Source organism: Triticum aestivum, chromosome 7B (assembly GCF_018294505.1).
Source record: "Triticum aestivum cultivar Chinese Spring chromosome 7B, IWGSC CS RefSeq v2.1, whole genome shotgun sequence".
NCBI classification, from domain to species: Eukaryota; Viridiplantae; Streptophyta; class Magnoliopsida; order Poales; family Poaceae; genus Triticum; species Triticum aestivum.
Window position 1 is genome coordinate 152,642,493 of NC_057813.1, and position 22,838 is coordinate 152,665,330.

The following is a 22,838-nucleotide window of genomic DNA, read 5'->3' on the forward strand; positions in this document are numbered from 1 at the left end:
TTCTGACTCTGTTTCATCTTGCTCATGCTCTTGATTAGGCTCATTCTCTTGATCATGCTGAGGCAGCTCCTGTTCCACTTGAGGGAGCTCAGCCTACTCCTCTTACTGCTATTGTGGCTGACTTCTTGCTGCTAGTGTGCCTTCTCCTTCTTTGGCCTAATTCCACTGAATTTGGCAAATGGAGGATCCTCATCATCAGAATGAACAGGAACAAGAGAATTATATGATCTTAGGCTCTCATCATGATCAAGAAATATTTGCTAAAAATAATTCCCATTCATAACACAATCCTTCATGTTCTCTGTCATAGTGTTGTCTCCCATCTTAATCTCTCTCAATCCATTCTTGTACATTGTCAACACAGGAACACACCAATAAGCCATGATCCGCCCTCAAACTCATACCCAATTTCCTCAACCAGACTAGTAACAACAGTAGGTGTCCAGTTATCTATGTCACAGTAGTCATACCAAATGGAGTGGCCTTTGTGGTAATCCCTATGCTTACCTGCACAAAGGAAATAGCCACCATGTATGACCTCAACATAGAACTGGTTGCTTAGGGGTCCTGCAAAACATTCAAAGTTGCAATGTTCAGACAAGATAACCAAAGACATTTATGAAGGTTCAGTCAAGCTGAAAATGTTCAGTTAACTCCAAAAGTTCAGTTACTGTATCAAACCACCAGTAGCTCAGTTAAGTAATGTAATTGGACCAAAACAAGCAAAGTGGCAATGCTCAGTGTCAATGTTCAATTATTGTAGTAAATCAAGTTCAGACATTTCAATATTCAGACAGGTTAACACATATAAATTCAGTTATCTTACAGAGCAAATTTCATACATGTTGTAGAAAGAAAGCATGGATTCATGGCCTCCACTGACCAAATATATGATCTTTCATGGGCAAAATGATGAACTCATGCGCAAAACGATCATCTCATATCATGATCAACAACCAGGCCATATAAAGCAAATAAACAGGGGAGAAGCGAGCATGGCCTCCCCCTAACATGCTCCAAAATCAAACCCTAATTTTGCTATGCAAACCCTAGACCATCTCTAGATACAAGATCCATAGCACATCAGAAACCCTAGCTTTGATCTGTGGCCCTGCTAAACGTCCGCTGCTAAAACCCTAAACCCTACACCATCCGTGGCAAAAAAGGAGAGAAATAACCCAAACCCTAGCAGCTGTGCGCAATTGACTCGCACGCAAGCTCTCCCCCCGAGCTTTCATGGACAGATCGAGCACAGAACCTGCCGGCAACGGTGACGTACCATAGAGGGGCGGCGAGGCATGGTCATTACGACACGAGGTGCGAGAGGGACGTCAAGCAGGCCCCTCCCAAATGGTGCAGACGGCGGCGGTGCAGCGTCCGATGACGAGCTCATGGTGCCATCGCCACGCTCGCCCCACGCCGGAGATGACGACCACCTCGGCAGCGATGACAAACCAAGGGAAAGTAGGGGAGAAGCGAGACAAAGAGTGGCTCGGTTGGACCAGAGGTGGCTCGACCCGACCAGGCGGGGGGATCTTTTAATAACTGGCAGTTTTGCAAAAAAAACATGCGTGCATGCGTAATTGAGCGGCTCGAGACGAGTTGGCAGTCACCACCTGCGTGGCACATGTTGACCGCTGCCAGCTCAACGTGTACGTACACAAAAGCGTACAATGGACCGTAGATGACCCCTAGAGCAAGTTTGGTGACCGTATTACGGTTATTTGTAACCACAGGGACTAAAGCTAACGCCAGCGCAAGTAAATGGACCTAAAGTGAATTTTTCTCCTCTCTAATCCTTCCCGCCCACCTTTTGTTTCCCTATGAATTGGGATACATGGATTCTCACGGAGCACCAAGTCGCAGCCCTAGCCACCGTCGCCAAGTTTCTCCGCCATGATGCCGCTTTCGCCCCTCTCCTCTTCTCCATCGAGCAGCCTCATCAGTGGCAAGAGGAATGGGGACCTGTCTGCTCGTTCTCTTTTCTCCTTAGTTTTTTTCCTGCGATGACGAGGTGAATAAGATCTCTCCAGTCTCTCCCTGCCTCTACGACGTCCGATCCGGCGTCGGTGAAAGACCTGTGAGAGTTCGTGTTGCAGATATTTTGGCTCTCTTCAGATCTTGGCAGCATGTGTGTCCTTCTAGGAGAGCAATTGCTTGGACAATGGTGCGATGACTTCGACATCTTATTTGTTGTTTTGTGGCATGGTTCATTTTCTGCAACCTTATGAACTGATGCAGCCAGGGAGAGAGGAGCAACGCATCCTTGGATGGGGCTTGCCTGCTCCCGCCCGCTGCTCCCATCCATGCTCCCTGTGAGTTATTTTACATCCGACGGGTGCGCCTCATCATTTATCCTACGTGGCACTCCTAAGATAGCACCATTATACATGCCCTTATCTCCACCCACGTCCCTTTTCCAGTGAAAGAAAACACATAAAAAACTCATATTCTCTCTCTGTTATCTGTCCGTAATAGTTGGTACAACTTATCTCCACCCACGTCCCTTTTCCAGCAAAAGAAAAAACATTAAAAAAATCGTATTCTCTCTGTAATCTGTCCGTAATACATGGCAAGACTCCCGCTCCCCTAATTTGGAGGGAAAATGAGGCCAATCTCAATTTTTGCCGCCAACATACAGAACAAAGAGGTTTGGGTGCCAAACCTCTTAGACCTTTGTTAATTGTGACAAAAACACACATATTCCGGACTATCCGTATATGAAATTGCTACGTCTTGAGCTTGCGTTGGTTTTCCTTGAAGAGGAAAGGGTGATGCAGCAAAGTAGCGTAAGTATTTCCCTCAGTTTTTGAGAACCAAGGTATCAATCTAGTAGGAGGCTCCTCAACAGTCTAACGCACCTACACAACCAAACAAGAACCTCGCGACCAACACAATAAACGGGTTGTCAATCCCTTCACGGCCACTTGCGAAAGTGAGATATGATAGAGACAATATGATAAGATAAATATTTTTGGTATTTTTATGATATAGACTGGAAAAGTAAAGATGCAAATAAAAGTAGATGGAAAACTTATATGATAAAAGATAGACCTGGGGCCATAGGTTTCACTAGTGGCTTCTCTCAAGATAGCATAAGTATTACGGTGGGTGAACAAATTACCGTCGAGCAATTGATAGAAAAGCGCATAGTTATGAGATTATCTAGGCATGATCATGTATATAGGCATCACTAGACCGAAACGATTCTGCATCTAATACAATTACTCCACACATCGTCCGACTCCTGCCTGCATCTAGAGTATTAAGTTCATAAAGAAAAAAGTAACACATTAAGAAAGATGACATGATGTAGAGGGATAAACTCACGCAATATGATATAAACCCCATCTTTTTATCCTCGATGGCAACAATACAATACATGCCTTGCTGCCCCTGCTGTCATTGGGAAAGGACACCGCAAGATTGAACCCAAAGCTAAGCACTTCTCCCATTGCAAGAAAGATCAATCTAGTAGGCCAAACCAAACTGATAATTCGAAGAGACTTGCAAAGATAACTTAATCACACATAAAAGAATTCAGAGGAGATTCAATTATTTCTCATAGATAAACTTAATCATAAACCCACAATTCATCAGATCTCGACAAACACACCGCAAAAAGAGTTACATCGAATAGATCTCCAAGAAGATCGAGGAGAACTTTGTATTGAGATTCAAAGAGAGAGAAGAAGCCATCTAGCTAATAACTATGGACCCGAAGGTCTGTGGTAAACTACTCACAACTCATAGGAGAGGCCTTGGAGATGATGTAGAGGCCCTCCGTGGTCGATTCCCCCTCTAGCGAAGCGCCGGCGAAGGCTCCAAGATGGGATCTCGCGGATACAGAAGGTTGCGGTGGTGGAATTAGGTTTTCGTGGTGCTCCTGGATGTTCTCGGGGTACATGGGTATATATAGGAGGAAGAAGTAGGTCGGTGGACGCTCGAGGAGCCCACGAGGGTGGGGGGCGCGCCCACCCCTAGGGGGTGCGCCGGGTACCCTCGTGGCCGCCTCCTCTGTTGCTTGATGTCCACTCCAAGTCCCCTGGATCACGTTTGTTCCAAAAAGATCACTCCCGAAGGTTTCATCCCGTTTGGACTCCGTTTGATATTCCTTTTCTTCGAAACACTGAAATAGGCAAAAAAACAGCAATTCGGGCTGGGCCTCCGGTTAGTAGGTTAGTCCCAAAAATGACATAAAGGTGTAAAGTAAAGCCCATAAACATCCAAAACGGGTAATATAATAGCATGTAACAACAAAAAATTATAGATACGTTGGAGACGTATCAAGCTTCCCCAAGCTTAATTCCTGCTCGTCCTCGAGTAGGTAAATGATAAAAACATAATTTTTGATGTGGAATGCTACCTAGCATAATTCTCAATGTAATTTTCTTTATTGTGGCATGGATGTTCAGATCCAAATGATCCAAATGATTCTCAATATAATTCTCAATGTAAGAATGAGGTATTTTAAATCCATCAATCTTTTGTTGGAGTTATCTTGGGTTATATTTCACCTAAAGCCTTCCATTGGGAATGTTGCTATTTGTGGTACTTATCAACGATCCAAGTTTCCTCCTATTCTCTCATTAAAAGAAGTTTTCATCCCTTCGTTGGTCTCAAACAAGCAATTGTTTTTCGTTAGTGGCAGAATTTCACCTCAAGTGTTGAGATGTTTCCATAAGCCCACTACAAACTTATCCTTTTGTTGTTGGTTTTCCAACAACTCCGTTCAATTCTTCTTTGCAAGGATGCTTTCCAAGCTCATTTGTGGCAGAAGTTGGCATTTTCTTCTCCATTCTTTTATTTCAATAATCTAGCTTCTATTCTTTCGTCCCGAAGGCATTGTAATGTTGCTCTCTTCACTCATCTTCGCGAATTGAGGATCGTGTTCTTTTCATGCTTATCCATTTAACCGGAGTGTTGTAGTCTCATTCAAGTTCTTTAATCTTATCAAGTTTTGCCTCCTTCCTCAACCGGAGAGCTGTCTGAAATCCTTCTTACCCATTGTGCCACTCTTTCAATAGTTCCGGAGGTAGTGTGTTGTTGATCTCATCAAGTATCATCTCATCTTGTCTAGTTCATGTTCTATTCCATCCATGTTCAACCGGAGTGCTGCCCAAATTATATCAATCTTCTTCCTCTCTCATCTTGTTTTAACCGGAGTGGTTTCGAATTCTATCTTGTCCATTAAACTCCTGATTTGTGTCTTTGCAACCTCCAAGGCTCACATGGTGCCCCTTGTTTCTATTCTCTACCGCAGTGCTCTCAATTGTATTCAATTACGTTGTGTTCTTTCTTTCAACTTCTCAACCTCTCAAGGTTCATGGTTTCACTCGTTTGTCGAAGAAGCAACCTAGTTTACCTCTTATCTTCCTCTTCCTTTTCCCTCCGGTGCCATCCTAGATCTCGGGACGAGATCCTCTCGTAGTGGTGGAGTGTTGTAACGCCCCGGATACAACTTTCCATATTCATAACTCCAACTCTTGCCTTTTTCGGAGATGCGATATGTTATTTCCTCCGTGGTTGGGTTTTGTCTGCTGTTTTGCATTTTGTTCTTGTTATGCATCTCATCTCATAGCATCATGCGCATTGCATCGGCATCGTTTTCATAAAACTTGCATCCGTTCATGTTCCGCCGGTTCTCTCCGTTGTCCGTTCCGAGTCCGGACACACTCGCACGCGCCCGCGGCACCTCCGAAATATTATTTTATAAGCGGCATAAAAATGTTCTTGGAATGGGTTGCAACTTGTCGTGCGGTCTTATTATAGTGTAGACAGGCCGCCTGCCAAGTTTCGTCGCATTCGGAGTCCGTTTGACTGCCCAACTGTTAAATAAATAACCGCGATATAGTCGGTATAATCGTCGGACGTTTCGGTCTCCGAAACTGCTGCCGGGCCTCTCTCTCTCTTCTCTCCCGCAGCCCATGGCCTCTCTGCACAGCCACCAACCCCTTTGCGCGCGTCCGAAACCTGCCCTGAACCCGACCCGCTCGGTCATCACCGATGGGTCCGGGTCATCCCCCAAACATCTCTAAATCATCATTGGTTTCTCTTTTGGACTCCCTAGCTATTTTATTCGTGACCGTCCGATTACGATCGGAGGGACCTAACCACCCTAAACTGTTTTCATCTGTTATAAATAACAGCCTAACCCTAGTCCTAACATGTCCCATCCACCTATTCCCTGCCGCCGCCACCCTCTTCCTCGGGATTCCCCGATCCAATCCATCCATTCCACGCAGCTGATCCGACCATGCCCCTTGTTTTCAGCACCGGGCCAGCCCCTTCCTCCCCTCGATCCACCCTCCTACGTCCTCTCCATCCCACGCAGGAGCTCCGCTCCCCGAGCACCTCGTCCCCGCCGCCTAGTCGTCGCCCCGCCGCCGGAGACCAAGCGCCGCCGCGCCTGACCCCCTGCCTCGACCTGCTTTTGCGCCCCTTCTTCCTCTGCTTCGAGGACGAGCCAGGCGCCCGTGTTGACTTCTCGTTGCCGTGCTCCTCACCGACGCCCGTGCCGGCAACCAGGCTCCCGAGGCCGAGCCTCCTGCCTCGTCCGCGTGAGCCCGCCCTGCCGTCGACCTCCAGGCCAGTCCCTCGTGCGCCGTCTTTCTCCTCCTTCCTTCTTTTGCTTCTCTGCGCCCTCATCTCCCTCTCGACTCTCTCTCTGTGCAGGAAACCACCATGGCCGCCCAGGGTTTTCTCCTGCCTTGATCCGTCAAGGCCGCCAGATCCAACGAGGACCTCCACCACCCGTCCCTCGCGCCTGGCCCCGTTCGCCTCCACGCAGTCCTCTGCTTCGCCCCCTGCATCCTCTGCTTCGAGCAAAAGGACGAACGCGCTTCTCATGCGTGGACTGCGACCTCCGCCTCGGATCCGCCGACTTCGTCCTGTTCTGGGTCTTCCCGGCCTCATGCTGCGTCGCCCGTGCCGAGTCCAGCGCCAAGCCGCCGCCGTTGCCTCTGTTTCCCGCCGATGTACCCTGCTGCAACGAGCGCCAGCTGGATCCGGTCCCCGTTGACCGCGAGCATCGGCTGGGTCACAGCCTCCGCCTAGGCCCAACTCCTCTTCGCCCTGCCCCGCTTCGATCTGCGCCAAGCCCAGCGCACCTCAGCCGCATCCACCAACCGGGCCTTGGCCCATGGGTGAGCTGCCCCCCCTTCCTGTTGGGCCCGTGATTCAGTTTCAGCCCGCATTGTCTTTTTTCCCTTCTGCGAATTTAGGTTTATCCCAGGATTTACAGTTTTGCAGAAAACCCCCTAAGCATCATGCATTTAATATCTAATTAATCGTGCATCGGATTTAAACAAACTTTATATGTAAAATGCTCAGAAAATTGTGTAGATTAATAATATGCCAGTTTCATATATGTTTAAAATGTTTAAATTGATGTTTGCATTAATTTGTTAATATGCCATGTTAAAATGATTTAATTCATAACTTAATAACCGTAGCTCCGAATTTAATAAACTTTATATGTAAATGGGGTGAAAAAATGCCTAGTTTAACATGGTGCACTTTATTTTGCTGTTTAACAACTCCAAAATATTGTTTAGGGTAGAACAGTACCAAAACTAAAATATGCATATGGGGATTTACCGGAATTGTTGTTTGTTGTTCCGGCCTCATTTAAACTTGTCTAGATAGGTAGTTTTTCTCGTGCTTCACCCCTTGCCATGTTTAATAACATTTAATATTGTTTGGTAGCTTAAACGAGAGAGAACTAAATATTTGATGTGGTGTTTTGTTAATATGCAACTTGTTGCATATTGATCTCCACTTAACTTGTAGTATTGTTTGGTTGCCTTTGCCATGCCATGCCTCATTAACCGGACATGCATCATACTTGATTGTGCATCATGCCATGTTTATGATTGTGCATTTACCATGTTGCTTGCTTCTTTCCGGTGTTGCTTCTTAGTTCCGGTAACGTTGCGTTCGTGAGGATTCGTTCGACTACGTTGGTTCGTGTACTTCATGGACTCGTTCTTCTTCCTAGCGGGATTTCAGGCAAGATGACCGCTACCCTGGATCTCACTACTATCATTGCTATGCTAGTTGCTTCGTTCTATCGCTATGCTGCGCTACCTATTACCTGTTTATCAAGCCATCCCAAATTGCCATGTCAGCCTCTAACCTTTGACACCTTACCTATGCAAACCGTTGCTTGGCTATGTTACCGCTTTGCTCAGCCCCTCTTATAGCGTTGCTAGTTGCAGGTGAAGTTGAAGATTGCTCCATGGTGGACAGGAATTTGTTGGGATATCACAATATCTCTTATATTATTAATGCATCTATATATTTGGTAAAGGGTGGAAGGCTCGGCCTTATGCCTGGTGTTTTGTTCCACTCTTGCCGCCCTAGTTTCCGTCATACCGGTGTTATGTTCCCGGATTTTGCGTTCCTTACGCGGTCGGGTGATTTATGGGACCCCCTTGATAGTTCGCTTTGAATAAAACTCCTGCAGCAAGGCCCAACATTGGTTTTACCATTTGCCTCACCTAGCCCTTTTTCCCTTGGGTTTCCGGAGCCCGGGGGTCATCTTATTTTAGCCCCCCCGGGCCAGTGCTTGTCTAAGTGTTGGTCCAAACCGAGCGATGTCCGGCGCCCCCTGGGCAACCAGGGTCTATGCCAACCCGTCGTCTTGCTCATCCGGTGTGCCCTGAGAACGAGGTACGTGCGACTCCTATCGTGATTTGTCGGCACATCGGGTGGCTTTGCTGGTCTTGTTTTACCATTGTCGAAATGTCTTGTAAACCGGGATTCTGAGTCTGATCGGGTCTTCCTGGGACAAGGTCTATTCCTTCGTTGATCGCGATAGCTTGTCATGTGCTAAGTTGGGACACCCCTGCAGGGTATAATCTTTCGAAAGCCGTGCCTGTGGTTATAGGCAGATGGGAATTTGTTAATGTCCGGTTGTAGATAACTTGACACCAGATCCGAATTAAAACGCATCAACCGCGTGTGTAGCCGTGATGGTCTCTTCTCGGCGGAGTCTGGGAAGTGAACACGGTTTCTGGGTTATGTTTGACGTAAGTAGGAGTTCAGGATCACTTCTTGATCATTGCTAGCTTCACGACCGTTCCGCTTTGCTCTCTTCTCGCTCTTATTTGCGTATGTTTAGCCACCATATATGCTTAGTTGCTGCTGCAGCCTCACCACTTTACCCCTTCCTTTCCCTTTAAGCTTTGCTAGTCTTGATACCCATGGTAATGGGATTGCTGAGTCCTCGTGGCTCACAGATTATTACAACAACAGTTGCAGGTACAGGTTTCGCGATGCTCCTGACGCGAGAGCGATGTTTGCTTGTTTGGAGTTCTTCTTCTGCTTCTTCTTCGATTAGGGGATAGGTTCCAGGTCGGCAGCCTGGGCTAGCAGGGTGGATGTCGTTTGAGTTTCTGTTTGTGATTCATCTGTAGTCGGATGATGCTCTGATGTATTGTGATGTTGTATTCGTGTGGCATTGTATGCCTCATGTATGTTTCCCCATCTATTATGTAATGTTGATGTAATGATATCCACCTTGCAAAAGCGTTTCAATATGCGGGTCTATCCTTGGTGGGACCTTCGAGTTCCTTTTGGATAGGGTCGCATATTGGGCGTGACAAATTGGTAATCAGAGCCTCGACCGACCATAGGAGCCCCCTTGATTGTTGGCCGTTGTTGAGTCTAGAAAAAAAAACTATTTTGAGTCTTAGGATTATATATATATATATCGGAGAGTAGGATTCTTTTTACTCCTCAGTCCCTTCGTCGCTCTGGTGAGGTCTCCTGACGTAAATGTTTTGTCTTTCCTCTCCTCAAATTTTCACTAAATTTTTTTTAGGATCACGCGGGTATCTTGGAATCGTTTCGATGGTTTTGTGACGAGAACATTATTCTTGGTGCCTCCTGACATTTAGGGGTTGTGGCAGTGTCCCGGGGAGTTGAGCTCCGAGGTGTTGTCGTCACAATTTTATCATTGCAGTTCTGGAATACCTGAGATTTGTCGACATCGAAAATCTCTTTTATGGAGTTGTTGGTGAGATAACCTCGATAACCCAGTACTGGGGCGAGCTCGAGAGTATTGCCATAACTCATATAACGGATGCTTTTCGAAGGTTGAGGTACACGATTTCCGAAGGTTTCTTGGTTATGTGTTGATGGATGGATACAGCTTGGATGTAGGTATTGTTAGTTTGGGTGAGATATATTGCTTCCCCTGTATCCCCAACACCAGATTGCATAACCAGAAAGTTTCAGGAGTTTTATAGGTGGGAATTCAAGTAGCTCTAGTTTTATCTTTCCATCAGACACATGATACGATATGGGATCTATCATATGTTTGTTTTCGGCTTATTCTGCAAGCCAATCCTTTGTTTTGTTTTATTTGTGGTATTCAAGTTGCTTCGAAGTCAAGTGTTGATCCATACCTTCCCTAAACGGTGTTCTCATATTTCTATGGGAGTACTAATCCTTTTGATCATCGAGTTTGTCATGTTAATTCTTTTCCAACCGGTGCGCTTCTCTTCGAGATGAACCCATCATTCTCCCCATCCGCAAGATCAATTCTAAGTTTTCTCAACGGTGTTTGTTTCGTTCGTCCCAAGTTGTCTTTGTTTTTCACCACCCTCCCACCCCTTTTCTTCAAGGACTCATATATTATAATCAAGTATCCATTCTCTTAAAGATTCATGGTTCTAGCTTGATGCCATCCTCTCATAATTGTTTTTGATTGTGAGAATTCTTTTCACCCATCTGGAGCATTTCATGAGTTGTTTCCGTTTCTTTCCTCCGAAGGTCATCATGTCATAATTTTTCATTCTCAGCGTGTAGCTATCATTCTCCAAATCATACTGGTGCATCGTTCAAGTATTATCTAATCAGCTCAGGATCTCTGCGTTCACTTGTATCTAAATTCCCTCAAGTATCTTCATTTGTTCTCTAATTCTTACCGGTGATTCACCCCTTTACTTCGTTCGTTTTCAATTCCTACGGTGGTTCGTTCAAGATTTCTCTTCCTTCGTCATTGTATCAATTCATTCATTCATTCGTTCTTTTCAATCCCACCGGTGGTTCCATCAATACCTTCTCAAGTTTGCGCTATATCTCTTTTAATCCTTTCTACGGGAATAAGTAGTGTGCCAAATCCATTGCTTGTCATCAATTGAATTTGATGAAGGATACGCATACCGTAATTCTTATTCTTGTTTCATCCAAGTGATTAATTCCTTCTTCCGGAGATTGTTCATGATGAAGTAATTCTCGGTTCTAGTGTTCATCTTTTCCTTTTTGGAGTTCCAAGTTTTCTTGGTTATATCGTCGCAAAGCTCCATCTAAAACATTGCAAGGCTTCACCTTGTGTTTCATCTTCTCTTTCTTTCTATCATCCTTTTATTACCGGAGTTCTTCATGGAGGCTCTACTTGGTGGTTCGTCAAGGATTCTTTCATTCTTCAATTGTTCTTCAAGATTTCTCTTGAAGTTAAGATCCGCCAAGCTATACTCAAAAGTAAACATGGTGCTCAACACATGTTTTGTTTTGAGGCGTTCAAGTATTCTTCTTCTTGCATTTCGAAGTGCAATTCCTTCTTCAATATCTTTTGTGGTGGTGTTATATCACTCTTGACAATTTCCTTCATGTTTCATGATTCACATGTTGTCAAGAATGAGGTATTTTAAATCCATCAATCTTTTGTTGGAGTTATCTTGGGTTATATTTCACCTAAAGCCTTCCATTGGGAATGTTGCTATTTGTGGTACTTATCAACGATCCAAGTTTCCTCCTATTCTCTCATTAAAAGAAGTTTTCATCCCTTCGTTGGTCTCAAACAAGCAATTGTTTTTCGTTAGTGGCAGAATTTCACCTCAAGTGTTGAGATGTTTCCATAAGCCCACTACAAACTTATCCTTTTGTTGTTGGTTTTCCAACAACCTCGTTCAATTCTTCTTTGCAAGGATGCTTTCCAAGCTCATTTGTGGCAGAAGTTGGCATTTTCTTCTCCATTCTTTTATTTCAACAATCTAGCTTCTATTCTTTCGTCCCGAAGGCATTGTAATGTTGCTCTCTTCACTCATCTTTGCGAATTGAGGATCGTGTTCTTTTCATGCTTATCCATTTAACCGGAGTGTTGTAGTCTCATTCAAGTTCTTTAATCTTATCAAGTTTTGCCTCCTTCCTCAACCGGAGAGCTGTCTGAAATCCTTCTTACCCATTGTGCCACTCTTTCAATAGTTCCGGAGGTAGTGTGTTGTTGATCTCATCAAGTATCATCTCATCTTGTCTAGTTCATGTTCTATTCCATCCATGTTCAACCGGAGTGCTGCCCAAATTATATCAATCTTCTTCCTCTCTCATCTTGTTTTAACCGGAGTGGTTTCGAATTCTATCTTGTCCATTAAACTCCTGATTTGTGTCTTTGCAACCTCTAAGGTTCACATGGTGCCCCTTGTTTCTATTCTCTACCGCAGTGCTCTCAATTGTATTCAATTACGTTGTGTTATTTCTTTCAACTTCTCAACCTCTCAAGGTTCATGGTTTCACTCGTTTGTCGAAGAAGCAACTTAGTTTACCTCTTATCTTCCTCTTCCTTTTCCCTCCGGTGCCATCCTAGATCTCGGGACGAGATCCTCTCATAGTGGTGGAGTGTTGTAACTCCCCGGATACAACTTTCCATATTCATAACTCCAACTCTTGCCTTTTCCGGAGATGCGATATGTTATTTCCTCCGTGGTTGGGTTTTGTCTGCTGTTTTGCATTTTGTTCTTGTTATGCATCTCATCTCATAGCATCATGCGCATTGCATCGGCATCGTTTTCATAAAACTTGCATCCGTTCGTGTTCCGCCGGTTCTCTCCGTTGTCCGTTCCGAGTCCGGACACACTCGCACGCGCCCGCGGCACCTCCGAAATATTATTTTATAAGCGGCATAAAAATGTTCTCGGAATGGGTTGCAACTTGTCGTGCGGTCTTATTATAGTGTAGACAGGCCGCCTGCCAAGTTTCGTCGCATTCGGAGTCCATTTGACTGCCCAAATGTTAAATAAATAACCGCGATATAGTCGGTATAATCGTCGGACGTTTCGGTCTCCGAAACTGCTGCCGGGCCTCTCTCTCTCTTCTCTCCCGCAGCCCATGGCCTCTCTGCACAGCCACCAACCCCTTTGCGCGCGTCCGAAACCTGCCCCGAACCCGACCCGCTCGGTCATCACCGATGGGTCCGGGTCATCCCCCAAACATCTCTAAATCATCATCGGTTTCTCTTTTGGACTCCCTAGCTATTTTATTTGTGACCGTCCGATTACGATCGGAGGGACCTAACCGCCCTAAACTGTGTTCATCTGTTATAAATAACAGCCTAACCCTAGTCCTAACATGTCCCATCCACCTATTCCCTGCCGCCGCCACCCTCTTCCTCGGGATTCCCCGATCCAATCCATCCATTCCACGCAGCCGATCTGACCACGCCCCTTGTTTTCAGCACCGGGCCAGCCCCTTCCTCCCCTCGATCCACCCTCCTGCGTCCTCTCCATCCCGCGCAGGAGCTCCGCTCCCCGAGCACCTCGTCCCTGCCGCCTAGTCGTCGTCCCGCCGCCAGAGACCAAGCTGCCGCCGCGCCTGACCCCCTGCCTCGACCTGCTTTTGCGCCCCTTCTTCCTCTGCTTCGAGGATGAGCCAGGCGCCCGCGTTGACTTCTCGTTGCCGTGCTCCTCACCGACGCCTGTGCCCGCAACCAGGCTCCCGAGGCCGAGCCTCCTGCCTCGTCCGCGTGAGCCCGCCCTGCCGTCGACCTCCAGGCCAGTCCCTCGCGCGCCGTCTTTCTCCTCCTTCCTTCTTTTGCTTCTCTGCACCCTCATCTCCCTCTCGACTCTCTCTATGCAGGAAACCACCATGGCCGCCCAGGGTTTTCTCCTGCCCCGATCCGTCAAGGCCGCCAGATCCAACGAGGACCTCCACCACCCGTCCGTCGCGCCTGGCCCCGTTCGCCTCCACGCAGTCCCCTGCTTCGCCCCCTGCATCCTCTGCTTCGAGCAAAAGGACGAATGCGCTTCTCACGCGTGGACCGCGACCTCCGCCTCGGATCCGCCGGCTTCGTCCTGTTCTGGGTCTTCCCGGCCTCATGCTGCGTCGCCCGTGCCGAGTCCAGCGCCAAGCCGCCGCCGTTGCCTCTGTTTTCTGCCGCTGCACCCTGCTGCAACGAGCGCCAGCTCGATCCGGTCCCCATTGACCGCGAGCATCGGCTGGGTCACAGCCTCCGCCTAGGCCCAGCTCCTCTTTGCCCTACCCCGCTTCTATCTGCGCCAAGCCCAGCGCACCTCAGCCGCATCCACCAACCGGGCCTTGGCCCATGGGTGAGCTGCCCCTCCCTTCCTGTTGGGCCCGTGATTCAGTTTCGGCCCGCATTGTCTTTTTTTCCCTTCCGTGAATTTAGGTTTATACCAGGATTTACAGTTTTGCAGAAAACCCCCTAAGCATCATGCATTTAATATCTAATTAACCGTGCATCGGATTTAAACAAACTTTATATGTAAAATGCTCAGAAAATTGTGTAGATTAATAATATGCCACTTTCATCTATGTTTAAAATGTTTAAATTGATGTTTTCATTAATTTGTTAATATGCCATGTTAAAATGATTTAATTCATAACTAAATAACCGTAGCTCCGAATTTAATAAACTTTATATGTAAATGGGGTGAAAAAATGCCTAGTTTAACATGGTGCACTTTATTTTGCTGTTTAACAACTCTAAAATATTGTTTAGGGCAGAACAGTACCAAAACTAAAATATGCATATGGGGATTTACCGGAATTGTTGTTTGTTGTTCCGGCCTCATTTAAACTTGTCTAGATAGGTAGTTTTTCTCGTGCTTCACCCCTTGCCATGTTTAATAACATTTAATATTGTTTGGTAGCTTAAACGAGAGAGAACTAAATATTTGATGTGGTGTTTTGTTAATATGCAACTCGTTGCATATTGATCTCCACTTAACTTGTAGTATTGTTTGGTTGCCTTTGCCATGCCATGCCTCATTAACCGGACATGCATCATACTTGATTGTGCATCATGCCATGTTTATGCTTGTGCATTTACCATGTTGCTTGCTTCTTTCCGGTGTTGCTTCTTAGTTCCGGTAACGTTGCGTTCGTGAGGATTCGTTCGACTATGTTGGTTCGTGTACTTCATGGACTCGTTCTTCTTCCTAGCGGGATTTCAGGCAAGATGACCGCTACCCTGGATCTCACTACTATCATTGCTATGCTAGTTGCTTCGTTCTATCGCTATGCTGCGCTACCTATTACCTGTTTATCAAGCCATCCCAAATTGCCATGTCAGCCTCTAACCTTTGACACCTTACCTATGCAAACCGTTGCTTGGCTATGTTACCGCTTTGCTCAGCCCCTCTTATAGCGTTGCTAGTTGCAGGTGAAGTTGAAGATTGCTCCATGGTGGACAGGATTTTGTTGGGATATCACAATATCTCTTATATTATTAATGCATCTATATATTTGGTAAAGGGTGGAAGGCTCGGCCTTATGCCTGGTGTTTTGTTCCACTCTTGCCGCCCTAGTTTCCGTCATACCAGTGTTATGTTCCCGGATTTTGCGTTCCTTACGCGGTCGGGTGATTTATGAGACCCCCTTGACAGTTCGCTTTGAATAAAACTCCTCCAGCAAGGCCCAACATCGGTTTTACCATTTGCCTCACCTAGCCTTTTTTCCCTTGGGTTTCCGGAGCCCGAGGGTCATCTTATTTTAGCCCCCCCCGGGCCAGTGCTTGTCTAAGTGTTGGTCCAAACCGAGCGATGTCCGGCGCCCCCCGGGAAACCAGGGTCTATGTCAACCTGTCGTCTTGCTCATCCGGTGTGCCCTAAGAACGAGGTACGTGCGACTCCTATCGGGATTTGTCGGCACATCGGGCGGCTTTGCTGGTCTTGTTTTACCATTGTCGAAATGTCTTGTAGACCGGGATTCCGAGTCTGATCGGGTCTTCCTGGGAGAAGGTCTATTCCTTTGTTGATCGCGAGAGCTTGTCGTGGGCTAAGTTGGGACACCCCTGCAGGGTATAATCTTTCGAAAGCCGTGCCTGCGGTTATAGGCAGATGGGAATTTGTTAATGTCCGGTTGTAGATAACTTGACACCAGATCCGAATTAAAACGCATCAACCGCGTGTGTAGCCATGATGGTCTCTTCTCGGCGGAGTCCGGGAAGTGAACATGGTTTCTGGGTTATGTTTGACGTAAGTAGGAGTTCAGGATCACTTCTTGATCATTGCTAGATTCACGACCGTTCCGCTTTGCTCTCTTCTCGCTCTTATTTGCGTATGTTTAGCCACCATATATGCTTAGTCGCTGCTGCAGCCTCACCACTTTACCCCTTCCTTTCCCTTTAAGCTTTGCTAGTCTTGATACCCATGGTAATGGGATTGCTGAGTCCTCGTGGCTCACAGATTACTACAACAACAGTTGCAGGTACAGGTTTCGCGATGATCATGACGCGAGAGCGATGCTTGCTTGCGTTGAGTTCTTCTTCTGCTTCTTCTTCGATCAGGGGATAGGTTCCAGGTCGGCAGCCTGGGCTAGCAGGGTGGATGTCGTTTGAGTTTCTGTTTGTGATTCATCCGTAGTCGGATGATGCTCTGATGTATTGTGATGTTGTATTTGTGTGGCATTGTATGCCTTATGTATGTATCCCCATCTATTATGTAATGTTGATGTAATGATATCCACCTTGCAAAAGCGTTTCAATATGCGGGTCTATCCTTGGTGGGACCTTCGAGTTCCTTTTGGATAGGGTCGCATATTGGGCGTGACAAGTTGGTAATCAGAGCCTCGACCGACCATAGGAGCCCCCTTGATTGTTGGCCGTTGTTGAGTCTAGAAAAAAAACTATTTTGAGTCTTAGGATTATATATATATCGGAGAGTAGGATTCTTTTTACTCCTCAGTCCCTTCGTCGCTCTGGTGAGGTCTCCTGACGTAGATGTTTTGTCTTTCCTCTCCTCAAATTTCACTAAATTTTTTTAGGATCACGCGGGTATCTTGGAATCGTTTCGATGGTTTTGTGACGAGAACATTGTTCTTGGTGCCTCCTGACATTTAGGGGTTGTGGCAGTGTCCCGGGGAGTTGAGCTCCGAGGTGTTGTCGTCAGAATTTTATCATTGCAGTTCTGGAATACCTGAGATTTGCCGACATCGAAAATCTCTTTTATGCAGTTGTTGGTGAGATAACCTCGATAACCCAGTACTGGGGCGAGCTTGAGAGTATTGCCATAACTCGTATAATGGATGCTTTTCGAAGGTTGAGGTACACGATTTCCGAAGGTTTCTTGCTTATGTGTTGACGGATGGATACAACTTGGATGTAGGTATTGTTAGTTTGGGTGAGATATATTGCTTCCCCTGTATCCCCAACACCAGATTGCATAACCAGAAAGTTTCGGGAGTTTTATAGGTGGGAATTCAAGTAGCTCTAGTTTTATCTTTCCAACAGACACATGATACGATATGGGATCTATCATATGTTTGTTTCCGGCTTATTCTGCAAGCCAATCCTTTGTTTTGTTTTATTTGTGGTATTCAAGTTGCTTCGAAGTCAAGTGTTGATCCATACCTTCCCTAAACGGTGTTCTCATATTTCTATGGGAGTACTAATCCTTTTGATCATCGAGTTTGTCATGTTAATTCTTTTCCAACTGGTGCGCTTCTCTTCGAGATGAACCCATCATTCTCCCCATCCGCAAGATCAATTCTAAGTTTTCTCAACGGTGTTTGTTTCGTTCGTCCCAAGTTGTCTTTGTTTTTCCCCACCCTCCCACCCCTTTTCTTCAAGGACTCATATATTATAATCAAGTATCCATTTAATCATGTGAAGTCTCTTCACTCTTTTCAATCATTGTTTTGATCCGGTGATCCCTCGTGAAGATGCTCACGAGCTTCAAGTTCATCAATCTTCATTCTCGTATTCCTCTCCGGTGGATTTAATTCAAGCTTTCGGTGTTGATCATATCCCTTTGCTCATTTCAAATGTTTTTCCACGTCGGTGCACCTTTTAATTGTTCACCTCTCTCTATTCTTATCCGGAGTGCTCAAAATATCTCAGAAGACTTGTGTTTCCATTCTTAATCCGTTCAAGCTATTTGGAGATTGTTATCTCATTTAAGCTATTTAATTCAACCGGTGCAATCTCTCTTTAAAATCATTTCCAACGGTGTTTCCTTTTGAGTGGGCCCTAACCCACAGGTCTTTTCCCAGGATCTTACCCGACTCTTCTAATTTTCTCGGAGCCATTCTCAAATTCATTTCCAAGTTTGACGTAAGAATGAATTTCATCAGTCAGATGCCTTTCCAAGATCAATTTCAAGTCATTTCATTGTTGGCTCAACCTCTTCGCTTGTCATCATACCGGAGTATCTCAGTAATTTTGCTGGTGTTTCTCGTCGTCATTTTCAACATTTTAAGACCGAAGAAGAGTTTCTCTTAAATCTTGCTCCATTCTCTTAAAGATTCATGGTTCTAGCTTGATGCCATCCTCTCATAATTCTTTTTGATTGTGAGAATTCTTTTCACCCATCCGGAGCATTTCATGAGTTGTTTCCGTTTCTTTCCTCCGAAGGTCATCATGTCATAATTTTTCATTCTCAGCGTGTAGCTATCACTCTCCAAATCATACCGGTGCATTGTTCAAGTATTATCTAATCAGCTCGGGATCTCTGCGTTCACTTGTATCTAAATTCCCTCAAGTATCTTCATTCGTTCTCTAATTCTTACCGGTGATTCACCCCTTTACTTCGTTCGTTTTCAATTCGTACGGTGGTTCGTTCAAGATTTCTCTTCCTTTGTCATCGTATCAATTCATTCATTCATTCGTTCTTTTCAATCCCACCGGTGGTTCCATCAATACCTTATCAAGTTTGCGCTATATCTCTTTTAATCCTTTCTACGGGAATAAGTAGTGTGCCAAATCCATTGCTTGTCATCAATTGAATTTGATGAAGGATACGCATACCGTAATTCTTATTCTTGTTTCATCCAAGTGATTAATTCCTTCTTCCGGAGATTGTTCATGATGAAGTAATTCTCGGTTCTAGTGTTCATCTTTTCCTTTTTTGGAGTTCCAAGTTTTCTTGGTTATATCGTCGCAAAGCTCCATCTAAAACATTGCAAGGCTTCACCTTGTGTTTCATCTTCTCTTTCTTTCTATCATCCTTTTATTACCGGAGTTCTTCATGGAGGCTCTACTTGGTGGTTCGTCAAGGATTCTTTCATTCTTCAATTGTTCTTCAAGATTTCTCTTGAAGTTAAGATCCGCCAAGCTATACTCAAAAGTAAACATGGTGCTCAACACATGTTTTGTTTTGAGGCGTTCAAGTATTCTTCTTCTTGCATTTCGAAGTGCAATTCCTTCTTCAATATCTTTTGTGGTGGTGTTATATCACTCTTGACAATTTCCTTCATGTTTCATGATTCACATGTTGTCAAGAATGAGGTATTTTAAATCCATCAATCTTTTGTTGGAGTTATCTTGGGTTATATTTCACCTAAAGCCTTCCATTGGGAATGTTGCTATTTGTGGTACTTATCAACGATCCAAGTTTCCTCCTATTCTCTCATTAAAAGAAGTTTTCATCCCTTCGTTGGTCTCAAACAAGCAATTGTTTTTCGTTAGTGGCAGAATTTCACCTCAAGTGTTGAGATGTTTCCATAATCCCACTACAAACTTATCCTTTTGTTGTTGGTTTTCCAACAACTCCGTTCAATTCTTCTTTGCAAGGATGCTTTCCAAGCTCATTTGTGGCAGAAGTTGGCATTTTCTTCTCCATTCTTTTATTTCAACAATCTAGCTTCTATTCTTTCGTCCCGAAGGCATTGTAATGTTGCTCTCTTCACTCATCTTCGCGAATTGAGGATCGTGTTCTTTTCATGCTTATCCATTTAACCGGAGTGTTGTAGTCTCATTCAAGTTCTTTAATCTTATCAAGTTTTGCCTCCTTCCTCAACCGGAGAGCTGTCTGAAATCCTTCTTACCCATTGTGCCACTCTTTCAATAGTTCCGGAGGTAGTGTGTTGTTGATCTCATCAAGTATCATCTCATCTTGTCTAGTTCATGTTCTATTCCATCCATGTTCAACCGGAGTGCTGCCCAAATTATATCAATCTTCTTCCTCTCTCATCTTGTTTTAACCGGAGTGGTTTCGAATTCTATCTTGTCCATTAAACTCCTGATTTGTGTCTTTGCAACCTCCAAGGTTCACATGGTGCCCCTTGTTTCTATTCTTTACCGCAGTGCTCTCAATTGTATTCAATTATGTTGTGTTCTTTCTTTCAACTTCTCAACCTCTCAAGGTTCATGGTTTCACTCGTTTGTCGAAGAAGCAACTTAGTTTACCTCTTATCTTCCTCTTCCTTTTCCCTCCGGTGCCATCCTAGATCTCGGGACGAGATCCTCTCGTAGTGGTGGAGTGTTGTAACGCCCCGGATACAACTTTCCATATTCATAACTCCAACTCTTGCCTTTTTCGGAGATGCGATATGTTATTTCCTCCGTGGTTGGGTTTTGTCTGCTGTTTTGCATTTTGTTCTTGTTATGCATCTCATCTCATAGCATCATGCGCATTGCATCGGCATCGTTTTCATAAAACTTGCATCCGTTCGTGTTCCACCGGTTCTCTCCGTTGTCCGTTCCGAGTCCGGACACACTCGCACGCGCCCGCGGCACCTCCGAAATATTATTTTATAAGCGGCATAAAAATGTTCTCGGAATGGGTTGCAACTTGTCGTGCGGTCTTATTATAGTGTAGACAGGCCACCTGCCAAGTTTCGTCGCATTCGGAGTCCGTTTGACTGCCCAACTGTTAAATAAATAACCGCGATATAGTCGGTATAATCGTCGGACGTTTCGGTCTCCGAAACTGCTGCCGGGCCTCTCTCTCTCTTCTCTCCCGCAGCCCATGGCCTCTCTGCACAGCCACCAACCCCTTTGCGCGCGTCCGAAACCTGCCCCGAACCCGACCCGCTCGGTCATCACCGATGGGTCCGGGTCATCCCCCAAACATCTCTAAATCATCAACGGTTTCTCTTTTGGACTCCCTAGCTATTTTATTCGTGACCGTCCGATTACGATCGGAGGGACCTAACCGCCCTAAACTGTTTTCATCTGTTATAAATAACAGCCTAACCCTAGTCCTAACATGTCCCATCCACCTATTCCCTGCCGCCGCCACCCTCTTCCTCGGGATTCCCCGATCCAATCCATCCATTCCACGCAGCCGATCTGACCACGCCCCTTGTTTTCAGCACCGGGCCAGCCCCTTCCTCCCCTCGATCCACCCTCCTGCGTCCTCTCCATCCCGCGCAGGAGCTCCGCTCCCCGAGCACCTCGTCCCTGCCGCCTAGTCGTCGTCCCGCCGCCAGAGACCAAGCTGCCGCCGCGCCTGACCCCCTGCCTCGACCTGCTTTTGCGCCCCTTCTTCCTCTGCTTCGAGGATGAGCCAGGCGCCCGCGTTGACTTCTCGTTGCCGTGCTCCTCACCGACGCCTGTGCCCACAACCAGGCTCCCGAGGCCGAGCCTCCTGCCTCGTCCGCGTGAGCCCGCCCTGCCGTCGACCTCCAGGCCAGTCCCTCGCGCGCCGTCTTTCTCCTCCTTCCTTCTTTTGCTTCTCTGCACCCTCATCTCCCTCTCGACTCTCTCTATGCAGGAAACCACCATGGCCGCCCAGGGTTTTCTCCTGCCCCGATCCGTCAAGGCCGCCAGATCCAACGAGGACCTCCACCACCCGTCCGTCGCGCCTGGCCCCGTTCGCCTCCATGCAGTCCCCTGCTTCGCCCCCTGCATCCTCTGCTTCGAGCAAAAGGACGAACGTACTTCTCACGCGTGGACCACGACCTCCGCCTCGGATCCGCCGGCTTCATCCTGTTCTGGGTCTTCCCGGCCTCATGCTGCGTCGCCCGTGCCGAGTCCAGCGCCAAGCCGCCGCCGTTGCCTCTGTTTCCCGCCGCTGCACCCTGCTGCAACGAGCGCCCGCTCGATCCGGTCCCCGTTGACCGCGAGCATCGGCTGGGTCATAGCCTCCGCCTAGGCCCAGCTCCTCTTCACCCTGCCCCGCTTTGATCTGCGCCAAGCCCAGCGCACCTCAGCCGCATCCACCAACCGGGCCTTGGCCCATGGGTGAGCTGCCCCCCCTTCCTGTTGGGCCCGTGATTCAGTTTCGGCCCGCATTGTCTTTTTTTCCCTTCTGCGAATTTAGGTTTATCCCAGGATTTACAGTTTTGCAGAAAACCCCCTAAGCATCATGCATTTAATATCTAATTAACCGTGCATCGGATTTAAACAAACTTTATATGTAAAATGCTCAGAAAATTGTGTAGATTAATAATATGCCACTTTCATCTATGTTTAAAATGTTTAAATTGATCTTTGCATTAATTTGTTAATATGCCATGTTAAAATGATTTAATTCATAACTAAATAACCGTAGCTCCGAATTTAATAAACTTTATATGTAAATGGGGTGAAAAAATGCCTAGTTTAACATGGTGCACTTTATTTTGCTGTTTAACAACTCTAAAATATTGTTTAGGGCAGAACAGTACCAAAACTAAAATATGCATATGGGGATTTACCGGAATTGTTGTTTGTTGTTCCGGCCTCATTTAAACTTGTCTAGATAGGTAGTTTTTCTCGTGCTTCACCCCTTGCCATGTTTAATAACATTTAATATTGTTTGGTAGCTTAAACGAGAGAGAACTAAATATTTGATGTGGTGTTTTGTTAATATGCAACTCGTTGCATATTGATCTCCACTTAACTTGTAGTATTGTTTGGTTGCCTTTGCCATGCCATGCCTCATTAACCGGAC